The sequence below is a fragment of the Bemisia tabaci genome, chromosome 8, assembly GCF_918797505.1.
Source record: "Bemisia tabaci chromosome 8, PGI_BMITA_v3".
In the NCBI taxonomy this organism is placed as follows: Eukaryota; Metazoa; Arthropoda; class Insecta; order Hemiptera; family Aleyrodidae; genus Bemisia; species Bemisia tabaci.
The window spans coordinates 180,506-206,084 of NC_092800.1; the positions used below are offsets into that span (position 1 = coordinate 180,506).

Consider the following 25,579-nt stretch of genomic DNA (forward strand, 5'->3'; position numbering starts at 1 on the left):
GTGTTGGACACATTTTTTGTGAAAGCCGTGTCAACACTGGCAAAATTTCACGGAAATTCGCCCGAAACTTAAGTTCCGTAAACTTATATGTGTGTAGACAAGGACTTCCATTTATAGTAAATGAACGTAAAATTATGAAAGAACAAATATGAATGCGGTTTAATAACTTTAACTTCCGCTGCCGCGCCTCGCTGACCGCACTGTGTTTGGCACAATGCGTGAAGTATTCCGACAGTCTTGTAGGCGCTATGCGTTTTACGTCGACCGCTGCTGACCACATTGTGTTTGCCGCAACGCGTGAAGTATTCGAGCAGTCTAGTAGGCGCTAATATGTGTTACATGCCGACCGCCGCGCCGAGGGTTTCTAATTTTCATCTCAAGTCCTCGTTATCATTGCTCTCTGCGCCGCGCCGTTCCAGCCTAAATTGTGTGTTTGGTTTCTCTCTTAAGTCGACTAATTAAAGGTACTGTCTCTTGTATCACCGAAAGACGACAAAATTAGAAATTACTATACTCTCGGGAGATGAGAGATTTTGTCGCCTTTCCTTGTTTTTAATTTTGTTTCTGAATCCGATTTTTGTTTTATGTATATACCTACATTTAAAAAAATTGCAAAATTTGCCGCCATGGGCCGTGGCCCAAGTGGCCGCCCCCTACATCTTGCCCTGTTGCGTACAACATAGTATATCTTTTAGCATGGATGCGTCCAATGGCGTGAGTATCTTCTTCATACCTAATCTCCGAAAAATTCAAACTGAGTCCATGACATCTTATCTGTTTAAAATAATATAGGAATTGAGAGAAAATAAGGCAACGCAAAATGTAGTTGGGTTGCTTCTAGTTAAAGCCACCGGATTCATTATATTTTCATTAACTTTTCAAAGTATACAGGATGATCCAAAAGTCCGGCACCACCAGCACCAGGAATCACTCGGGTAACTTTTGAAGAAATTGGGATAAAGAATTAAAGTTTTGTGAGTGCTCCTAGGTCAGAGAAAACTACTTATGGGATCCCGCACAATTTTAAAGGGGCAAGAACCTTGAAGATGATAGAGGGCGGTGCGGTGTTTCTGGATTACATTTATATACTGATATTTTGACCCATATTCTGCTGAGTATCCATAGATCTGTTGGCACTCTATTTGCGTGTGTTTTTGAACCGTTAAACCGCGGCACCGTCCCACGATCCGGCGCGACGCACAAAGCGGCACCCTAATGGATGATGCGGACAAAAATCGGTAAAAGACTCTTAACTTTAAATGATGAAGATAATAGCACCGACATAGGAAACCCCTTCGGCACTATCAAAGTAAAATACTCAAAGAATAAGAAAACGTTATGTCGCAGGATTTTTTGCGTATTTTTCGAAAAAAGTTTATTTGAAGTTGGCAACCTCGAATCAGCCCTAATTTAACAATGTAAAAGCAACGTGAAACACCCAAACTTTAAATTCAAATTTCTCTGATAGTCGCAAAAAGTCGCAAGATTTTTTTGGTAGAATTGAAATTAGATATCTGAGGATCAAGAAAATGTCAACCACCCAGAGCATTTTGCTTTTCAAGCGAGACATCTTCATTTGAAGTTGACGTCTTTTTCCCGTGTATTTCTTATGGACCAGTGATTCTCGATCCATTTCCCACTCACTTTCTACCCAAATTTGAGGTGGTCTTGAGCGAAAAAGTTGAAAATAAACCATCATTGCGAGTCAGAAATACCTTAAAGATGACACTCCAAAAAAAAAATATTCAGATGTCCAGTTGTGAATTTTCTATTTTTGTCCACGGAGGGTCGCACCGTGCGACGCTGCGACATGCGACATGGCGGGTTGCCTACCGGTCGGAAGGCAAGGCGCAGCTTGGGACACAAGTGTACTGTACAGTCGTGGGGTAGGTTTTGAGGTCGCCGTGACGGAGGTGGTGGAGGGGGCGGGGGTGGCGGGTCCAGGTCACTTTTCCGGTCGCGGTCGCCACTCAAACCCATACATTTTTCAGAGCCGAGGGCCGGGGCCGGGGCTGGCCAAGGCGCAGCATGCCATGCTATGGAAAAGCGCCTTGTCAAATGCAAATGTTGCCAAATTTCCCCTCATAAATTCATGTATGTATGTATATTCATTTTCTAGAAACAAGTTCATGTATGTATTTCCGGTAAATTTTCAGATACACAAAAAAATCTCGCTGATTCGAATTTTCAAGGGGCCGAGGAACTTTCAACTTACTTAGCTCTTCGTCAATCAACCTTTTCGTCAAACACGAAACAAGCTCAAAAACAATCGGTTTTTGGGTAAATTATAAATAATTGTATTACTAAATCTGCCAATGTTTTCAAAAACCGATTGAAAATAATACCGTTTTTCTGTCGAGAAATTATCTAAATCATAATTTAAAAAATCACAGATTCTGAAGCTTTTCCTTCTGCACTTCCGTCAAAGTCACTATCATGAGTCTTCTTTGACACTTTTATTTTTTTATAAATTGCTCTTTTCCCTCGATTTTTCATTTATAAAATCGAGGGTTTGTTGGGTGTACCTGAAGTTTTTTATTCGACTTACGCATCTTTACCTCCGCTAAAAAAATCAGCAAATTCCTCTGAATCGTACTTAATTTACATTGCGCCTTACGGACGTGTCTAGGGACCGGAGGAATTTTTGACTTGAGCGGGGTTTCGTCTTAATAACCGTGGTTCGATGTAGCAAGATTACACTGTTTATGATATGAATTGGTGTCTTATTGAAGTTACTATGGCAACGTCTTGGAACTCATACGGCGTTTTCCGTTAGGGCGGGAGCAGGGAGATTACTCTCGCCGAGCGAAACAAAAAGAAGTGTGCAGAATGAGACATCAAAACGGAAGGAAGGTAAACGGTGTTGGAGCGGTCGAGCGCGGGGCGCGCGGGCCAGGGGAGCCGGGAGGGGTAGGGGGACGGGATCAATATGCTGCGACGCTGAGTCAAAACCGCCTATGGGGCACTGGGTTTACGGGCGAGATAGGATGTCCTAACTTAGCGGCTCACCTGTTGCGCCCTGCTGAGGAGACATTCGCTTCGGAGGGATGGCGGGGGGAGGAGGGTGGCTCTCAGGTAGGTTGTAGGACGCAGGTATCCCGGCCAGATACTGATGACGCAGTGCTCTCGCTCCCTTCTCCCCCCCATCGCCCTCCCACCCCTTACCCCCCCCCCCTCCATTGATTCTCCGGGCTCCCTCTCATCAGAAACTACAAACTCGTCCTCAAAACCTGCTCTTCGTGACATGAGCGGCAGCTCGGCTCCCTCGCGCTGCGCGCTGCGCTGCGTGGCATCGTCCTTGAGTTTCCACTAGTTGCATTTTCCCCTTTTATTCCGCTCCCCATGAACGAGAGCGAGGCTTTGTGTCTCGCCTCTGGGAGCGCCTCTCAAACTAGAGCTTTCCCAGCCCTCAATTCATTGATTCATCGAATTTTTGGTTCATCGAAAATTCGACAATCGATTAATAGTTGAATTAGGAGAGGGGGGTTGATAAGGGCCGATTTGAGTCCGCCCTAGATGAATTTCCACGAATCAATGGTTTTTTTCCTCATCGAAGTGGTTTTTCTCTCTTTACGGAATATACTTATTATGCTTCAGTAATTTTTGGTCTCTTTTTTTGAGTCCAATACTGGCCTCATTAGGACGGGTTTGAAGACGGACTTTCCCGAAAAATGGGAATTCCTCGGCCATTGACCGCAAACCCGCCAGAGTCGGCCCTCAGATCCGATGTTTAGGCTAGTAAACATAACATGTCTAGAAATGATGTTCAGATCTGGAAAAGGACCGAAAATGGCCAAATCGTCATTTACATGAAAGTCTAAAAACAACTCGAAAAGGCACAATGGGCCTATTGCGCGCAAGTATACAAATAAAAGAATGCACCTCTTAAAAGGTGAAAGTTCCCAAAAAATCACGATTGGCACGTCAAAATAATCTTATGCTTCCGCTTGCCAACATGCAGTTGAACGTAAGTCGGAAGGAGGGATGTCTCCTTAACGACATGAGCTTCATGGTGAATTTGCGAACCACGCTAATCGTGTGTTGAAGAGTGAAGTCGCCAGATTTATTTGTTGTGAAAATCTTGCAATTTCACTTCTCTGAAAGCTAGTTTTTATTCGTGTCCTTTTTGTGCAATAAACCTATACTTGTAGAGTGTACACCTCAAATCACGAATTCTAGGAATTACTGAAATCACCGCTCATTCCGTCACTCAGAGTAACGTCATAACAATAACTTGATTTAATGGATACCGGAGACGAGATTTTTCATCATTAATTGTCATGCTATGGGTGAACGAAAAAAAGAGGGAGGGGGGATTACTCTGCGATTAATTTTTCACACTTGTAATTACTCTTAAGATTTTTAATAGATTAAAACTCATGATATCCAAAATCTAAGCTCAGATTCGGATTCCGCGTGACAAATAGATGTCATTTGATGCTACATTTGTTATTAGCATAGCGTGAAGGGAAAAGGTAGGTGGGCACGGAATTTAAGGCTTTGAACTATGCCATCAGCCGCCCGAAAGCTGTTCCAGCGTCGGCGCCAAGCATTCAGTTCCGTCCCGAAGATTTTCCGTGATGGTAAATTCTTCTTACTCGCATCCGCTGATCCACTCAGTAATTACCTACGCTGCCCAATTGTACTGATATGTCAGAATCAGGATGCCTGCGTTCAACCACTTTCATCCACGCTATGCCAGCGTATGCTACATGAAATTCCATCGATTTTTAATGAGAAATCCGAATCTGGCCTTAGTTTTTGGGTATAACACATTGTAAGGCAAATTTTCAAAATTCGAATATCCAAGGTAGCGGACTTGAACTCAAACGTTGTCTTGGCTCATGTTCGAGTAATTTTTGTAAAACTCAAAAAAGGGATGGGGAGGGGTCTAAAATTTTAGTCAAAATTTAGAAATTTCAAAATCCAAAATGGCAGACGTGACTTAAAATGTCATCTCGGTTCCTGTTGATTAAATTTTCGGAAAACAAAGTGTATGGGAGTATATATTTGAAGGGGAAACTCGAATTTAAGTCAATTTTTCAAAAATCGAAAATTAAAGATGGCGGAGGGCTTGGCCTAAAATGCCATGTTGCCTCTTTGATCAATTTTTGTGAAGCTTTGTCTCAGGGGCATTTTTGACGGGGAACTCGAATTTTCATTCAAATTTTGAATGTACTTACCGTTATTAATAATTTATTTTTAACATATGCATCAATCTGTCATACATTTGTGAGAAAAGTTTGCAACAACCCCCTTCCCACCCACGCAAAAAGGGAGGTCCTGAGAGGTCGTAATTTTTACCGGTAATATGGGATTGTGTAACAAGTAGAGAGCAAACGGGGTGACAAAATTTATGGACGGCCCCTTGGAAAATTCGTTCCTCTCCCTCACCGTATTCTCCCAATTATTAGTATATTATAAAGACTATAAAGTAAGTTGCGTGATATACCTGAAATGTAACATATCTGAAGGATACCCCGTATTATTGATGCGACTATGAGCTTTCAATGCTCATGCAAGATTCTACACAGGAAATTTAAATAGATGCTTTGATTAGTTCATCCCAAAACGCAAAACTTAATCAGACATTTTTCACCATCACAATGGAGAGGCTCAACTCATACGGTTAATTTAACAGACCGCTGTAAACGAGCTAACCCAAACTCTCAGTTCTTCAATTTTTAAAACACGTTTATATGCAATATCAAAATACACGATTTTCCAGCAACCTGGAGGGGTATGCAACCCACTGCACGGACACTCGTTGCGGGTGGTCCCGCCAGCTCTTTCCGCGCAACACTCGTGTGTTGCGGGTGGCCTGTTTACCTGGGCGATGGCGACTTAATTCATCAAACCTCGAAATACAGCTGTGCCATGCTCCGCACGTCACTTTAGCCGTCATTGCTGGAGACCGCGGACCAGGGGCGGGGCGGGGGCCGGGGGGCCGTGGGGGGGGGGCGGGGCAACAGCTCACTGTTGATTCTTGGGGGGTCCGGATTCATTAATCTGAGCCGCTGCAAGGTTTTCGAGCGCCCACTATTCGTGGCTCGCCCGACCAAAGGGCGTAACTCCACACCCGCGTGAGCCCTTGAAAGTGTAGTGTCGTACGGATTAAAGGGCTCATCCCGGGATACAGCCACGCACTTACATCGTTACAGCGACGAATTGTCGAGTGCTTTTGTCAGCTCATCATGCTCGCCGATTGTGAGCCCAACTTTTGTATTTTAATCCCTAGCCCGTTCTGCTGTGCTCGGGTAAAACACCGTGTGAACCTTACGACACTGCCAAATTTATTTCGTTCAAAAAGGGGATTCCCTGGAAAAGTGTCTGATTCGTTTCACCGACTTAGTGAACAAATTGAATTCGGAATTTAATCGATAGCGTGAGAAAAATTCCAAGATGAATATTTACAGCTTCCATGGAAAATAAATATTTTACCGGAGGGAATTCGGCAGCAGTTGAAGACACATACAACGTTTATCCTGCGTACGGGAGCATTTTCCGAGTCGGCGAGCAATTTGAGCCCCCGATTGTGATTTCCGCCGCTATCATTAGTCGCCCGACGGACTTCGCCTCAATTATGGACTTCACCGCACATCGGGAGGGGTTCGAAATTAGGTAGACATTTTAAACATCATACCGCCGGAACTGAGAAGTTAACAAATGGTTCAAATGGTTTTTTTTTGTAGAATTTTGTTTGCAATGCATCCCATAAAATTTATAGTGTGATGGATAAAACACCAACATTATGCTCCTCAATAAAGAAAATTGGAACACAACATATACATTCATAAGGAACATACTGATAAGAAAAAATAAAACACTAAATGTAAGCGTGCTCCCCCGACCCCAACCCCAACCTCCCCGATGTAATATCCGTCAGGATGGTTCCGGCGGTAACATTGGTATTTTAAGTAATTTTGATTGAATTTTTTAACCCTAGTCTGCCTGAGTGGGGTCAGATTGACCCAACGAGAGTTTCAACTCTTTGCCATTTCTCGTGGTATGCACGAAATTTTTTGTCCTTCACAATAAATCAAACAAAAACATCTAGGAACACGATTTTGAAGGGGGAAAAAAAAATGTGCATGAGAGATCAAAAAATTCACGAGTACCCCTAGAAAGCCTGAGCGGGGTCAGATATCCTTATAACATATACTTTACCATTTAGCATCACAGAAGCTCACTTTGAAGGTGTATTCATTTTTCCCTTTTTAATTTTTTTCAGAAACTTATAAAACAAGCAAAGTTTTTCAGATTTTTCTCGTTTTCAGTATTCAGTAGCCCTATGATTTTTTTTTCTCATGCTGAGAACAACATGGCAACATGTGTATGATAAAATGGTTGCATACCCTGCGCCGTGTTTTTTAAAACTTAGATATGCTTTATGGTTAAGGCCTGTAAGGTTAGTGCACTGATATTAAATAAAAACATGAAAAAAACATAGTTAACTAATTGATTTTCAGCTGGGGTCAAATTGACCCCGCTCAGGCTTTCTTGTTGGTTCAGAGGCTCAGGCAGACTAGGGTTAATCACAATTAGATATAATAAGTTAAATACAAGAGACAATTTATTTTTAATAATAATGAGAAATCAAACTGTAATGCTAGATTAAGGACAAATAGTGCCCTTTACTATTTGTCAAGCACTTCCAAATTTGTATGATATGAATCTTCCCATTTCGGATGGGGCTGCTATCGGCCCCATTACAATTTGTAATATAAGAAACAAATAAAATATGTTACCATTCAAAAAAAAAAAAAAAAAAAAAAAAAAAAAAAAAAACCAACATGTGCAGTTACACTTAAAAATATTACGTCCGACCCCTGCCGATAGCGAATTCTACTGCGCGCCGTACTGCTCATTGACCCTCTTGTCTCACGGTGGAACCGTAGCTTGGCACGCTTGTTGTATCATTAAACAAATAAATAAATAAATAAAACAGGACCGGATTTAGGGGGTGGCCACATGGACCGCGGCCCATGGCGGCAAAAGGGGGCGGCAATTTTGCAATTTTTCAAAATATAGGTATAAAATAAATCGGATTCGGAAAACGGGAAAAGACGACAAAATCTCTTATCTCCTGAGAGTATAGTAATTTCTAATTTTGTCGTCTTTCGGTGATACAAGAGACAGTACCTTTAATTAGTCGACTTAAGAGAGAAACCAAACACACAATTTGGGCTGGAACGGCGCGGCGCAGAGAGCAATGATGACGAGGACTTGAGATGAAAATTAGAAACCCTCGGCGCGGCGGTCGGCATGTAACACATATTAGCGCCTACTAGACTGCTCGAATACTTCACGCGTTGCGGCAAACACAATGTGGTCGGCAGCGGTCGACGTAAAACGCATAGCGCCTACAAGACTGTCGGAATACTTCACGCATTGTGCCAAACACAGTGCGGTCAGCGAGGCGCGGCAGCGGAAGTTAAAGTTATTAAACCGCATTCATATTTGTTCTTTCATAATTTTACGTTCATTTCTTATGAATGGAAGTCCTTGTCCACACACAGATAAGTTTACGGAACTTAAGTTTCGGGCAAATTTCCGTGAAATTTTGCTAGCGTTGACACGGCTTTCACAAAAAATGTGTCCAACACGTGTAAACGGTTCTAATGCACTCTCCCCCCTCCGGCACGCTCACTTGATGGTTTTTATCGACGTTTCAAAACGAATGAGAGGGGGCGGTAAAATACAGGCGACTCATGGGCGATAAGTAGGTGATTCCGGCCCTGAAATAAAATAGTAATTTAAAAAATTAAAAATGACACAATGCTATCAACGGAGAACATTTAACGTCGATTTTTCGGACAAATATAACTGGCTCTTTGGATTTTCTAAGTATTGATTTACAATACTTGGTACATCAACAGTCTATTCAATCGCGCATCTTGCCAGTGTAAAGTCCCAGCCAAAGTACCCGAATATATTTTAACGATTAAAAAAATACTGATCGTCATTTATTGATAAATTAAGTGGACTCGTGTAGGGAAGGCCCATGAATTCTTCAAGCAATAGTATTGTAGTTCTTTTAAGTAAGATGAATTGGGAAAGTTGCGAAAGAGCCTTGTGCAGAAATGGCCGAATCCGCCGGAGCCCTGCTTACTTTCATATTTTAGTACAATATTTAAAAGTAATATAGAGCCCTTTTCCTGGAAATTTCAAGATCGAAACAAATGTTTCCATGAAATGACAGCCTTGCTCAGTTGCCACTTAGCAATTCGATAACATTTTAATTTATTAAGTTTTTGGCGTACAAAGTGAGCCTGAATTTCTTTTAAAAATTTTAATGTACCCTTAATATTCTTCTTAGACTAGGCAATCATTCACACAACACCGCCGAAACGCAGTTTTGCGTTTCTGACGATGTGTTCCGTGTCAGCACTTTAGAAACATTGAGTTCATATGTATTAAGAGCCGAAATATAATGAAGTTAGCTGGGGTCATGTTCTAGTCGACGAGTTGCGAGCCCCATGTGTGCCGAGATTCGGTCACCTTTTCGATACATTTTCGATCCAAAATAGCGATGTACCTAAAATCTCTATATATATACTCAATATCCTAAGGCTTTTTTTTTGCCGCTGGACAGTTTGTGCTAATTCGATCTCGGAAACTACTGGACCGATTTACTTCGGATTCGTTTTAAATGAAAGCTCTTATGCTCTAGATGTGCCAGCACCCTTTGGTTTTTTCGATTTTCATGACCAACGCATCTTCGCAACTTCAACGCATCAACAGCTTTCAATGAAAATTCAACAACAAATTTGATACTAGTTTTAGCAGGTTAGTAGTTGAGAGTCATATGGTTGGGGGACCTCCCACCGTCTGATTTTCCGTTTCCCTTTCCACGTAAACCCATCCGTGCCTGCTCACAACACGTGTCACCCTCCTACTCTGGCATGGGTCCTATAGACTCTATTAGTGCCACGTCACAGTCGGTATCGATTGTATCGAACTGGATCCAAACAATCAAACATAACCTTACTATTCAATATGAAACTAAAGAATTTCAGAGATAATTCGCCCAGTTTGAGAAAAAAGTTGTGTTAGAGACAGCTCTTTTAATCGCGGAACGTTCCCGCATTGTTAAGTTGACGGGATAAAGCAGTTTCAGAAAGGTGAAATACTCACGAGGGCCACCATGATTTAGGCCACTCCTATGCCACTCCAGTTTCTTGGCTTTTGACAGTGAAATTCTGGGAGGGAGGTGTCAAGATAAGGTTATGTTTGATTGTTTGGATCCAGTTCGATACAATCGATACCGACTGTGACGTGGCACTAATAGCGTCTATGGCAGTATCACTCCTTTCCTTATGCTGTCTGACTCGGAACACCTGCCACGCATTTCCTCCGTTGCATTCCTCATAATCAGTTCTCGGTTTGTCCAGGTTTCTCATTTGTGCGTCTAGAGTTTTGTTTTCCTGATTTTGTCTGTAGTTTTTTTTACATTAATTAAAATTACTTAATTTTGATGTGTATTTTTCAGAGTATAGGTTTCCTTTTTACGGCAGCATAGGTTTTATTAATGATTACAGCAGCTTATGTGTTCTTCCAAAAAAATCGGTGATTAATCTTCACCCTTTCGCACCGTTAAATTTTCATAAACAGTTTTGATTTTCTTTTCCAGGAGTGTTTTCTATTTTTCAAGGATGTTTCTTTTTCTAGAAGTAGGTGGTTATCATTAATAGTTTCTTATTCTTTGTTTTTGAATTTAACATTTTGCCTCCAGGAAGTCCTTTAATTACTTGTAGTAGCAAAATTTGGCTCGAGTTCCAGGCTCCGAGGGTCCAGGGGGCGGAGCCCCCGGCCAGCGGCGCAGACGAGCGTAGCAAGCTGAAGCAGCTAGTAAGCTAGTATGTATTAATTCATTACCTCTTTATTTACATCGAATGGGCAGGGACCCGTGTATCGCAAAAAAATCGTCAAGAATGTATCGAAATGGTGAGCCGGCACCGCACGGGTGTCATGGAATCCGGTGACTGAAAAATGCTTAAAAGTGGCACCAGCTCCTCCATTCCTATTAAGACTATTATGTATTCTATATTTAATCATTTGAATCAATTGAAATATTATCATGAAATACTTATGACACCCAAAGAGAAATAGGTATCATAACACTAGATTCTGGAAAAGAGATGGTATTTTTCCCTTTTTCCTGCCATTTATATTTTTGAGTCTCAAGACTCCTAGTTAATATATTTGAAAAACGGGAGACCGGAGACTAGCTGAGAAATAGAGGATCAAAAACACACTACACAAGAAACGGTTAAAATAAACAGAGGGAGATATATAACGCACCCGCACAAAATATTCAAATCATTTTCGCCCTCAACGCAACGCAACCCCAGTTAATAGTCGACTATGCAACTCTAATAAAGTCTGTTGCGCGGATAAATAATTACACAGGTTTGAAGCGTAAAACCAGGATGTAATTGGATCGGTGCCCAGAGTAGGTTTAGTACGTCTCAAAGGGTGCCAAATTCGATTTCGACGATTTTTTGCCAAGCAACAATACTGCCGTGCTACGGAAAAACGCCGTATGAACCTCCGGGCGTTGCCAAATTTCCTTTGATAAAACACGATTTCCTGTTATATTTATGAATCTTTTCCTTTCTATTTATCAGATTACTTTGTACGCTACATCATCTAAAGCTCCTGAAAATTTCAAGGGAAAGTATCCATAATTTTCCTCAAAAATGACCATTTTCTCGAAGCAAACTGTGACAACTCTCGGATGTTCATACGGCGTTCTTCCTTAGCACGGCAGTATACACCTGGACCAGTGTACAAAGCGCGCGGTGGGAGGCTTTCAACCCCCCGATCCAAAAAATTGACATCCATCGCGGCAATGAAATTAAAGCCCGTTGAGTAGAGCACGATATCCTCTGCCCTTCATCCCCTCCGCCTTTCATCCACTCCGCCCTTCATCCCTCCGCGTTACCGTGAATCAACGCCGAAAATACCCAACTCAATTAACCTCAGACATTTCATTTTCCGAAACATGACAGCGGATCCGCAACGAATAGCGATAGCAACGTTTCAACTGAAAGCAAGGCTCATGCATTTTCCTCGGTATTTTAACGTTTTGCTGCTGTCAGCGATGAAGGGGTCGTTCAGAGCGAGACCCAAACACCGCGCCGCTCAATGGAAAAAGTCAACTCGAGAAGTTGGACGAAATATGGTAACTTAATTTAAAAGCGTATAGCTCCGTCTACACAAAACATTGATGTTTTAAAAGTTGTCCCGTTAGTTTTCTCATAAAAGGTCATGCTAGGAACATTCGTGATATTTTACAATTTGACGAGGTAATTATAAAGAAATTAATGTTCAGGCGCTTTGATTGCGGCTAAGCCTACCGTGCGTCGTCGTGCGGTTCCTGAAACAAGGGCGGAACCTCATTCCTGCTAATCCCTTAGATTTTGTCTGATTCGGGGTCTACCTCATCCCGATACTCTGCCAGCCCATATTTTAATTAATTTCAGACCATGATTTGTGGCCGCTGTCAGATCCTAGAAAGAGAAGCTATTGGTATATTAACGAGTTTTCTTTAAGTCATTAAGGGCCCCATTCACAGTCGTTCCTTAGTCACGCTCTCTCTCTTTGAGGCCTCATAAGGTTTACATTTATGTATGGGAAAATTTCACTCCAAAAAAAAAAAAAAATAAAAAAAAAATGATAAAAAAACAAGCAGTGAACTCCAACACAATGTGTTGATAAGGCGCGTCATTAACTCGCACATATCAACCCCTTTAGTTTTCATTTACAGAGATTTCAAAATAGGAAAGCGGCACAGAAAGCGAATTCACGATCCAACACTGCGAGGTCAACGACGCACCTTGACCTTGAGGGGGAGGGTGGTGGGGGACCAAAATGCTGAAAAAGAGAGTTGAATAATAATTTATGGACGGCCCCATAGATTCGAGGTGTAAAAATTCGTTTTATCAGCCGGTGGAAATACCAACCGACGGCCGAACCACACGAATAACAAATTGATGATAAGTCGAGACAAAAGAAAACTCGAAACTACCACCTGAGGACTACTCCTAGTGGGACAACTGGACGGCGTATCCATGTTATAAGGAATCGTGTGCATAGGGTATGCCTGCAACATAGTTCCTTTCAACATGAATACGTCCAACTCGGGGATAAGATGCTCTCGGAGAAGGCGGGTGCGTTTTAATGTATTCCGAACGCGACATAACGACGTTAAATCGTTGCAGTGGCGGAGAGAGGTGGTAACTGAGTTCCAACATGAGCTAAGGAGAGCGGGGAGTTATGCGGTGGTTAGAGCTCATGGCGAAATGTAATTAAGCGCTTTCATCAAAGTGGCGAGGAATCTTACAACGCAATCCGCCCGGCGGCGCGGTGCGGTGGTGCCTCGCCAAATACGTAATAACAACGACAGCTAATAAAAGTCCCGCCGGCGATGCTGCCTTCCTACGGAGCAACGCCGTATGAGCTTTCAGATGTTGCCGGATTTCCTTTGAAAAACTGAAAATCTCTTGGGAAACCCTCGACTTTCATTCAACCATTTATTTAGAGGATTGGACGAACCAAGAAATTTAGGGAGGTGGCATGGCGTGCTTTGCGATTTATCAATTGATCTGCCATTCAAATCTATGGAAAAGAATCGACAAACAGGGCGTTGAAGACGAACCCTTAATAATCAATTCTTTTCCGCATGCTGTAAATGGGGAAATATCTATGAGCGATCATTCACGCCTCACCACTGCTACACGCAAACACGTTGTACAAGTCGAAAAATTATCAAAGCTAGCCATCAAAATATGAAGGTCAGGTGTTGTGATTGGCTCATTCGATGACTTGGACCAATCACAGCACTTGACCTCAACGTTTTGATGGAGTATTTTGATAGTGTGACCCAGGCTTATGACGTAAGGGCGTGTCTCAATTTCCGCATAAGCCCGAGAACGTGGAATAATGTGTATATAAGAACTTGTTTCCACGAGACGTTTCCAAAATTCATATCACAAAAATGAAACTTCTGGGCTTTTTCTCCTTTAAAAAAAAACAACAAAATATCTTCTTCTTCTCTCTGAATTGCTCTTCAGACACTGTCAGCAACTACTAAGTACTCTGGAACTACTTGGTACTCTGATTAGTATGACTAACTTAATATTTTCCCAACCTCAAGTGAGATTTTTCCCCGGGACAATTGCCACGAAATTACCAGGAAAAAAATATCTGAATGCTTATATTCGCAGCATGTCTAGTGTGACCCATTGAAGTTTTAACCGGAGGAGATTTGGCAACGTTGCAATGTTCATAAGTCGTTTCTCCATTAGCAAGGCTGGATAAATAGAGATAATTATCCCAACAATTTCCTCGGTAATAAGAGTCTGTGCCCCGTTCTTAGCGTCTCCATGGGGACAATGACGTTATTATATTCGCTATCCTCCCTTCTTCTCCTACCTCCTGCTCCACCTAGCCCCCCCTCCCCCTATCTCCTGTGTAATTGACGAAGCGAGGAGTCGTGGGATTCTACCCGCAAAAATTGGATACGCTTATTAAGATCCTGGATTTACGAGACTTGCCCAGGTTTTGTTTCGGAGAACACCCTATTTGAAGGGAGAATTAGAGCGAATGATTATTATGCGATCTTTGGCCGGAGATTTCCGAGTTAAAATTCTGAAAATCAGACTAACAGCATGTTTTTTCATGAGGAAAAATATCTTCGGGCAAGTTTGCCAACCAAGGGTTTTTAGTGCAATATAGGGTGATCCAAAAGTCCCTTCCACCCCCTCTAACTTTTTATCTAATTGAGGTACAGATTTGAAACTGGGGGGGGATGTTCTTAAGTGAAAGAGAGCTACTTTTTAGTCCCCCTAAAATTTTGAGGGGGCCTCCGAAAATAATATTTTTTTTTTTAAATCTAATTTCAAATGTGTTAATCTGACGCCAAAATACCCCTAAGTCCCAAGTTTCAGCAAATCTATCGGCGAAAAACCGAGTCAGCAATTTTTGGCCATTTTGAACTTCAACCGGCGGCCATATTGGAAATTTTGGTTTTTTGAAAATATAACGTCAAATTCGTGTTTCACTGACACAGAGAAATCGTTGTTCCCTCTGGCATAAGGACGTTTCTCTATTTCCACATGACCTGCGGAAAGTATAGAGTTCAGTGGCGTGGCGTGTCTCGCGATATCTCGATTGATCTGCCATTTAAACCTATGGAAAAGTATCGATTAATAGGGTGTTCGCAACGAACGCCTTAATAATCGAGTCTTTACTATGGCTACGAATGGGAAAATATCTATAATCAATCATTCACGCCTCTATACTGATAGAGTTATACGAATAACAGGGCTCAGGCGGATATGGAGATACGAGCTAACGTCAGAGGGGAGCAAGGAAATTAATGCGAAAAAGTGGGACCGAGGCGCCAATTCCCCACCCACGCGGGGCGCGGTGGGGAGAAAAAAAACCCGCTAAGCTGGCGCCGCTCTCGACCAATCAGCGCTGAGCATCGCGTGTCATTCCGCCAATTTGGGGAAGGTGTCGCCTTGCTAATTAGACCGTGACAAAACCCCGTCACCCCCCCCCCATCCACGGTCACTCGCATCATGCCTCATGAGCCGGCCAAACCTCCAGATACACCTGCTGCTTTGACGCGCGTTTAGCCGAGAAAAGTAGGATCCGATCCTACTTTTGCCTGTGTCACACTATCAACGCTAGCCATCAAAATATCAAGGTCAAGTGTTGTGATTGGCTTATTCGATGACTTGGACCAATTACGGCACTTGACCTTGACATTTTAATGGAGTATTTTGATAGTGTGACACAAGGTTATAAGCGAGTTACTGGCGACGAGTTGCAACCTGATTGACTGCGAAGATTGCCGAACACGGCCGAAGACCTGCTCGCCACTCGAGCCGCGCTTCTAGCTCGCAGGTGTAACTGGCGCTTAAGAAGGAAAAACGCAATTTAACACGCAATTCCACGCGTGTCTTTGCCTAAAAATCAACTCAAAAGCAGCGTCGCCAGACAGCTATGCCGTGAATGAATCAGTAGGCTGAGTGGGAGATTAAGCACTAAGAGACATGTTTCCTATCAAAATCTCACGTGACGAAGCAGAGAACTGAACGTTCCTTGTCTACATTTTAAACAGGTGGTTACTTTCAAATTCGGCTGAGTTAAAGAGGTGTAAAGTTTTATTCCTCCATATGGCTTAATGTCAAAATCAAAGTCTACCGACTATTTCTTTTGAAAAGATTTTTGCTTGAATTTTTAGCAGCAGAAAATTTACGACCAATTTAATTCCAAATTACTCCCAACTTTTTCCCCTTTTGAATGTGACCTGATCCATTTCTGTTAAGCTTAGCCCATGTACAACTGTGCGGTTTCACGATAACTGGAGCAGTTTTGTCGCCGTAACAGGCAACCCATTTTTCGGTCATATTTTTAGTAGAAATGATAATCACTCGAATTTTTTTACACTAATCTTCAAAGGGTTACGTGTTATAACGCTTTCTAATGATTTATTGCTCTACTCTACTTCTCAATTGATATTATGTAAATTCCGAAAATGTGCTGTCTGTTACGCAGAAAAATTTCAGCTTAACAGACAGCACATTTTTGGCCATTTATACACTGAATTGGAAAGTAGGGTGATAAATCTTTGGAAAAATGTTATAACACGTAACCCTGTGTAGATTAATGAAAAAAAATCGTTTGACGTGCATAAGGAGACCATAAATATGGTGTTCTGTGCAAATTTTGAATGAAATCGAAAAGATACATTCTGAGATATCGCTGCACACAGATTTGGGGGACGTCGGACGGACGGACACACATTTTTTCAAGTATGGTTATTTTGACTCCTGGGACCTTAAAACGTCTAGAAATGATGAAATTTCAACTTTTTTTTTTTTTCTTGGAGGATGGCAATACTTCCTCTCTACCCTAGGGGAGCGAGAAAATAAGAATTCGAGTGATTATATCATTACTACTAAAAATATGACGGAAAAATGTGTTGCCTGTTACGGCGACAAAACTACCCTCCTGCAGCCTTCTGGTGGGAGGAGGAGGAGGAGGAAGTTCTGCTCACTCGGGGTCCCACTCACTCAAGACGCAACCCTTGTTCAGCAAGAAATTAATACCTTCTCGTTTGCTGTTCTACAGCGTGTTGAACAATTTGTTTCACTAACAAGACATAAAACAAACTATTGTAGGGGTTGCGGGGGGGGGGGGGGGGGGGGAGAAACGGGTCAAATATCAACTTCAGCTAAGACCAAAACCTCGCTTCGCCCAGATCCAAAACGCAACTGACTCTAGAAAACCTGCCCGGGGCTGTGGCCGCACTCTAACCCTGAAAACTCGACGATTGATCGGTCAGCAATTTTGGCCGAAGAATCGTCACTTTTTCGGGCAGAAGACGGCCACGATTGGACATTCTTTCCGCTAAATTCGATGTGAGGACAAGTCACATCTTGCAATCTTCAGCACTTGCACGGGTGTGATGCCCGCGCGACCCACTTTCTGCCTGCCTCTGGCTTGCCGTTCGTCGCCCGAGCGTACCACCCACGACGCAGTGGAGCTTTCCACCGAGGTTGCTTCGAGGGTCTTTGATGGGCTTTCTAGAATCTTTCGCTGAAAGATCCAGGAAACCACCACACTATCGCGATCAGATGAACGTCACTACATGACTTGGTGAGAGCTGAATGCTGCAGATTTTTAATGGAAACTATAGCCCGTCAAAATGAAGAATAACGTTCCTATATGAATTGTATACAAACAATCTATTCAATCTAATCAGTCTTGCTTAGTTCAACCGTCTCTATCAAAAAGTATGCGGTTCAAATAAAGTGGATTACATTTTGCAATAAGGAACCACTATTTCTGACTCTTCCATAAAACCACCGTTCTGCACAGGGAAACCAATGGCATATACGTTGTTTCTAAAATGAGCCAGAAATAGTGGTTCCTTTTTGCAAAATGTGGTCCAAGTGTCACTCAATTACCTTTTTTTAGAACTGAGGCACAATTGGACTGCATTTTGCAATTTGGAACTATAAAATCTGGCCCGGTTTAAAAACAACGTATGTGCCATTAGTTTCCCTGTGCACATAAGTGTTTTTTCAAACGAGCCGGAATTTATAGGTCCAAATTGCAAAATGTAGTCCAATTGTGCCTACCAACTTCAACAAACCGTTTTTCGGTCATGGAAATTACTGAAAGCTGTAATTTTTGAACTTCATTAACGAATAAAGTGAGCATATTCAAGCAGAAATATGCTCGAATACAGCCGAGAAGATATCCTCATGAATCAATAAAGAAAGCAATGCTTGTTTAAAGAGGAAAATATGCTAAATTATGCTAAACATTAAATACGGATGCTAGGACTTAGCAAGTTTTTGGACTGCCGCTCTCTTTTTGTGCCGTAGTATCTTAATTGCTTATGCGAGGAAAGCTCCGTACTCTTGAAGGATGCCTGTCATTCTTGACACGTTGAAGCGTCTTCGATTTCGTATGATACGTGCAACACTTCTGATGCGAAATAGTTGCTTGAAGCGCGGTGGCACGCATCGCGCCGCGCCGTGGCGCGGCGGGCGACCAGCGCGATGCGCGCACAAGCGCCTTCAAACCTAACAAGAATACTTCACGCGTTGCGCAATGCGTGAAGTATCCCTGTTAGGTTTGAAGGCGCCAGTGCAGTGCGCGTTTCGTGCTGGCAGCACGCCGCGCTGTTCCGCTCTGTTCGGTTCTTATATTTAAACCTGCGGAGTCAGTGCATTTAAACTCATGATTTTGAAATGTTCACACACCCTGCATGGATTATTTTTATTTAATTTAATGGAAAAAAATATGTATTAAAGAAAAATATACTGAGAATTTTATGAATATTAAGGAAATTCCGTATCAAATTCAATGATTTTCAAAGCACTTTGATTTGTTATTTTATATTTTGTGCTTTTACTGTGCTGCAACGTGATGCACGCGCAACCAAACTGTTAAAATTGGACACATCTGACTCTAAAAGATTGATGTACAAATGGTTACAAACAAAGATTGTGTGCTTCTTGATATCTTTTCCTTTTTTATTCATTTTTGTATAGTTTCTTTCACAATAACTACGTCTCATTGAGATTAATATCGATGCCATACCGCTTGGAAAAGATTTTACAAATGTTAGCCACGTTTTAAAAATGAAGTATATTTTCATTTAAAAAAAGAGGTATATATAGGTTATGTTTTATATCGAAAATGTTAAGGATAGAAATAAAACCAAATATTCACCAATGACAATTTGAGAAGATGAATCAAAAGAAGAAAGTAACACTTAACTTAAAAAATGAGTTACCATAGCAATACCTCCTTCTTTCTACATTTTCTCATTTCGATATTCTCATTGATCATTTTACACACGGACGAAAATAAAACACTCGAACCGAGTCACTGTTACTTATTTTACGCACGGGCGTACACTATTAGACAAAACAGGCATGCGGACAGAAAATCATTGAGGGAGTGTCCTGGAGCCCCTATAAATATTTCCTCCTAAAATAGATTTTGACAGGACTTCCATCAGTTTTCCTGAATTAACCAAACGCACACAAACCAAAAGCATGCGGTTACTTGAAATGAGAATATTCGTCTTACAATTTTCTTTTGAAGAATGAAAATGGATTTGGGAGGGTCGATTTTAATGACTGAACCACCCCTAAATCAAAAATAAGCATCCCCAAAAATGTCATTTCTTGCCGCTTTTTTGGAAATCTGAGAACATTGACTTGGTCTCGACAAAAGTGAAGAAATTTAATTTGAGTTCGGGACTGGTTTCAGTAATACGAGAATTTAAAAGTTTAAACCGTTCTGTGTTGAAGAGCAGCTGTGTAGATTCTCGCGTTTTTAAATCGCCAAAACCAGCTGTATACGAAAGCTTTAAATAATAACAGAGACTTATTCCTTACAAGGTATCACTTAAGCCTCATTTTGATGATTTTACCGGGTTTCTGAAACAAGTTGTGATTTTGACGAGCTTTTAATCAGAAATCGTCGGATTGATAATTTGCCAAACCTCATAGGGATATAGAGAAAGGAGGAGAGGATGGGAAAAAAGAGGGGCCGGGGAAAAAAAGAAACTCGGAGAAAAATAATAGAAAAAAGTAGAAATGTAATGAGAATAAGGCGGAATAGAAGGAAAGAAGGGACCTTCTCCCTCTACAAATTCCCACTCCTGTCCTTCCAATCGGACGTATTTGTGCTAAAAGGAACTATGTACATAGGGTTTGCGTGAGACATAGTTCCTTTTTGCATAAATACGTTCAATTCTCCTTCCTCATTGGGTATGAATAGCAAGAGGAGCGTGAGCAATTACTAGACGGCGATGCTAATCGCATACTTCAAAACCGTGAGGCGCCACGAGAGTGCACAACATGAGAGGATGCAAAATTTAGCTAGAGCAAAAAGAAGAGGTGTTCTATTTTGGAAACGTCTCAAAATCACGATGAACGCGTCGGGAAAGCCTGAAATGTCATAACCTCGCAATCTCCGCAAGAAATACGCGATTTTTAAGCTTCTTCCTTCAAAAACAATACTAAGGCACAGGTGAATATTTCTCATGAGACGTCGCGTCGTTCAATTCAGCCCTTGCGCACTACGATGCTACACAGTATTCAAGGTGGCCGACACCAACCCGCCAAAACACACGAGACGAGACGGAATTTTATCAACCGGCGTGATTATATTTACATTTTCCTCGCCTTGATAAAGACCGCTTTGCTTCCTCACGATTTGCGCTCGGAGGCCTCGGCCATGTTGAATATCGCGTAGCATCCTAAAGCACAAGTAATGGATGGAACGACTCCTCTTACGAAACATTCATTTGTGCCGCACTATCGTTTTCCAAGCGGGAAGCTTGAAAAAACGCATATTTTTTACGGAGATTGTGAAGTTAGGCGTGTATTTCGGACTTTGGGGAATGGGATAATCGTGATGTTGGAGCCATTGTCTGAACGAAACAACTCCTCTTTTTGCTCCAGGTGAATTTTGCAAGAGCAGGCCCATTTACCTTCCTTACGATGACGTTCAGTCGGCAACAGCGGGTTGCGGGCAACCCGACTCTCAAGGCGCACCTCGCGTGGGCGGAGAGTCACCCGCGCGCGCGCGTGAGGGTGTGTGTGTATGTGTGAGGGTGGGTTTGTTTGTGTGTGTATTTGGTGCACGTTCGTTTGTAGTGGTGCACGTATGTGTGTATGGGTGCACGTGTGTGTGATCTTGTGGGAGCGAGAGCTCTGAGCTGCGTGCGGGAACCGAGCAAGGTGCGTAGGTATAGGATCGAAGCTAATAATGGAGGTAGGTTATCAGAAGCGGTGTTTCCGCGATTACGAGAAACGCGTGCACCAAGCGTATTTCCTCGATGGGCTCCTCGTTTCCCGTCAACCGCGTGGAAAGCCACGGCACTTCTGCCTCCCGCACGCCACGGAGCTCACGTCGAGGAAAAAAGGTAGACGGATGGAGAGAAACTCGATCCGACTCACACTTCACGCCCACGAGGACCATCAATTTCCAGAGGAGGGATACCATCACAATTCACTCTCTTACATTGAAGAATGGAAGAAAAAATTGAATTCAACGGATTATTCGAGTGCGAGTTTCGAGTTTTGCGTGACCGTCAAATTTTTAAAAATTGAGCTATCAACGGAATTATTCCTTGAGGTTGAACGCATCTTACTAGCGATCGTTTCTACCAAAATTGCTCTTAACACGCCGTTTTTGACGCGTATACGTAGTATACCACCTTTACTGGTAGACTGTCATAATGTACTTCTAAAAATGACAACACTGAGCGTTTAGTGGATAAAAAGCGTATCCACCAAAATTTAAAAAAAAAAAAGGTTTAGCTTGCCCGATTGCTCCGACTCTTCTTGTGTGGTCATGGTCTTTATACGGATGGATTTTTTCCAACAGTCATAAGCAGAATCGTCAAGAAAATCGAGTTTTTTTCCTATTCACTTAAAACTTGACTTCTGTTGGTTACGCACTGAAAAAAGTGCCTTGTCCGAGAAACAAGGATTCTAGTCCCCCAGACAAGACCGTCTTGTTATATTTGATCCACAAGGCATTCTTGTTCGTGGGACCCATACAGTCTTGTTCAGGGAACAAGACTTCCTTGTTGCATAAGTCAAAAGTCTAGTCACGGTAACAAAATTGTCTAGTTCTGGGAACAAGACTTGTCTTGTCACAGTATTCGGAAGAAATTAAAATTGCAAAAAAATGTCACAAATTTATATGAATTGCAATTTTTATATGAAAATTTAATTAATCTCTACTTCCTTCACTCCTCTTACACCAGAATTGTCCCATTCGATCTTTCAAATTTTACCGACCTGATCGGGATTTGAACGCGGGCCCATCTGGTTATGGACCGAGTGTCTTACTGACCGAGCTATCCGGGCTAGTTGTATAATGGAGCCGAATTATAAGTATAAGTACAGCCCACAGAATTACTTTTTCATTGTGTTGCTATCTCAAGTCTGTGGAATGCGTAGAGCATCAGATTGTTTGGTTTTTTTCTTTTTTACTATTCACCGTTTACGAAAAGGAATTTACACTCTACATCAGATAAAAATGGACAATTTAGGCCGGAAAAATGTGTTTCTTCAAGCAACGATGTTTCCTTTGTTCCGTGTTAATGATTCTAATTTTTATTTTTATTTTATATCATGATAATAATTAATAATATATAAATAAATCAAACGTTAAAAAAATAATTTTATAATTAGATACATTTGATTTTAAAACCTTACGCATGAGCGATTTATTTTTAAAAAAGAATTATAAACTTATTGTATTTACCTTGTCATTAAACATCCAGAAAAATTTTCGGGGAACAATTATTATGCGTAGTTCTTAAAATACTCTTTCAAAATATATAAAATAATACGCTCTCTTTGAATTTGACCGTTACTCGCGGTGAGTAGAGAATCTTGTCACAGTGACAAGACTATCGAGTCCGGTGGCTCAGAAACCTAGCATATAAAACAAGACTGGTCTTGTTGCATTAACAAACGGGTGTTGTTTCCCAAACAAACTGAGTTGTTTGGCAGACTAAAAGTCTTGTTCCTGAGACAAGGCAGGTTTAACAAGTTTATCTTGTCTCTACGGCTCTATTATTTTTTTCAGTGCGCTCTTCTTCAAATAACCCTTGCAATTCCATTCCCATGTTGAATATAAATCGAGTCACATGTAGCTTCCACCCCAGAGATTATTAATTCTAGTCGTCCTCCAAATCGGAGGAAAAAAAAAATAGAAGTAGGAAAAAACAGAATATAGGAAAGGAGGTGCACGAAAGAGGTAATGAGAAAATGGAAAAAAAGAAGAAGAGATCGATAATGAGAAATAGAAGAAAAATAGACGGAGGTAAAATGTATTTTTCTTCGTCCTTTCTTTTCTGTTTCTCGCTCTCTTATCTCTCTCTCTCTCTCCCTCCCTCTCCCTCTCTCTTTCCATATTTTTATCCAAATTATTTCCTCACCTCCTTTCCTTATTCTTCACCTTCATCTATTCGAGTCTCTTGCTCTGAAACAGCGCTTCGATTCGAGAATCGCATTTCCGTTCCGTGGAGAGGCCTCCGTACGTCATGCGCTCACTCCGCGCGCTATCAAAATTCAAACGCCTTCAGTTTTTGGGTATGCAATCAGCGCCACTATGAAGTTAAAATAGTTGCTCATGCAGCGCCTTCAATCACAATCTAGTTAGCCAAGTGCTACGTCAGTTTAGCGGAATAAGCAACGATGCATCTCAAAGTATGTTGTTTTGTTTTCAGTTAAAAGGTCATGTTAAAGGTCATGATTATGTTGAGAATTGACCAGCAAATAAGATATGTTGTTAATGTTTTATTAAAATCAATTTATATTTTGCGTTAATGACAGGGAATAGGGCAAATTGGGCATCGTCCGCCAAATGACCAGCGTTGGATTCCAAAAAACTTTCTTCCTACTTTGATGAACAGAACTTATAAATTCATTAAAAAATATAGATTTTACTGACCCCGTCCTTTAACTTATTTTAACTTCCTGACAAAAAGTGGGAATTTGCTGCCAGCAGGTTCTGCTGGAGACTCACGTTTTCTAACTACAGAACACACTTTGCTTCCACTTTTTTGACTGAATTGTTCCGAGGATCGATATATCTTCGACTTAATTTATCTATTTCCATTCTGTATTGTTTCGCAAGAACGCCGTTTGGGCCCTTAGACGTTGCAAAATTTACTTTTATAAACAACAAAATAATTATCAAAAATTCTTGCAAATTCCTTCCCTCGGATTTTTAAGAGCATTACAAACTGGACAAACAGAGCTTATTAACAAGTCAAAGGTAGAAAAAGAAGGGGAGAAATTATTTACAGGAAACATTATTGAGATACATGATTTATTCTAAATTATCATAATCTCCAGGTGTCATATTGGGTGCCAGTTCAATATTCTAAGGCCCTTGACAAAGAGATGGAATTCATGGGCGTTTGAAGGGGGTCCAAGGGGGTCCTGGTTCTCACAGAATTGAAAAAATATCATCTATCCCCCTCCCCTAGAAATTCTGGAAGATGGGGAAAAACATTCGTCGAAGATGCTTATCTTTTTCAATACAGAGTCTTAAATGAAACCCCCGTCTTTATTCAGTTAGTATTATCTAAAATTGGCATTATGGTAGTCTCAAAATATGTCAACATAGATTTAAAATTTCCTCTTAATTATCTCGGATCCCCCGGTGACAGATGGCCAGGCCCCCTCTAGCAAAATGACGTATTTACGCCTATGAGATGGTTCCATATTACTTTTAAAGTAAAAAAAAAAAAAAATTACAAGAGTAGTAAAAGTAATAAAAGAAAAATAAATGGCGGGACAGTGAGTGTAAGTAAGAAGAAGACGAGAAATGTGTCATAATTTGCTGTCATAATATTTGGAAACATCAGAGTAGTTGAATGAAGATGTGTCAGCTTGATCAATTAGTTGGCAGAGAATAATAAAGTTTACGGGCGGACTATTAATCAAACGTCAACCGGAATCACAATGCCGTTTAGGAAGTTTCCTCCCAGCTAGGGTCCGGGTCCCACGGACGTTCATTCCTTTCTTTTCTGCCTCTCTTCTCGTCTGTTCTCCTTTGCAGGACAAAACTACATCGCAATGATGGCATCTTTGAAATTATGTAATATCCGCACCGGACTCATTGTAGAATTGATAGACAAAGCTATAGACAAAGAAGACAAAATGGGTTTAGAGGGATCCCATTAGTGGAAGCGGGTCGTTGCAATGATCAAAGAAAGTAGATAATCGACTAATTAACAGCAATCCACGAGAGACCCGATAGTTTATCCATCATTTTCTCCCTTAGTCTATAGAATCTAACCATTTCAACCAATAAGATCGCTCCATACTATCTTTTTTTTTTTTTACTTTTTAACCCTTCCGGGCTTCGTTTATTAGTGAAATTGACAAGTTGGAACCGGGGGAGACAGGCCTCGGCCCGAAGGCCTATCAATACAATCTAATAAAGCTGGGTAGAATCGCCTGTTGGCATACGTACCGTTAACCTACTTGAAAGCGTTATGACA

The 25,579-nt window shown here is 41.4% G+C and overlaps 1 protein-coding gene and 1 long non-coding RNA gene across 4 annotated transcripts in view; one reads left to right on the forward strand and one right to left on the reverse strand.

The window, feature by feature from the left end:
- Positions 1-25,579, forward strand: part of LOC109039286 (cytochrome P450 6k1) — a 350,075-nt gene that overhangs the window by 169,738 nt on the left and 154,758 nt on the right. The gene's annotated exons all lie outside the window — the stretch shown is intronic.
- LOC109039284 (uncharacterized) overlaps positions 1-25,579 on the reverse strand; it is a 142,399-nt gene that overhangs the window by 33,603 nt on the left and 83,217 nt on the right. Inside the window, exon 4 of one of the 3 annotated variants that reach the window (XR_011900350.1) lies at positions 24,379-25,215. The exons of the other annotated variants lie outside the window; for them this stretch is intronic. This is a non-coding gene — a long non-coding RNA (uncharacterized lncRNA). Of the gene's footprint in view, positions 1-24,378; positions 25,216-25,579 lie in introns of those variants that run through there. 3 annotated transcript variants of the gene reach the window in all.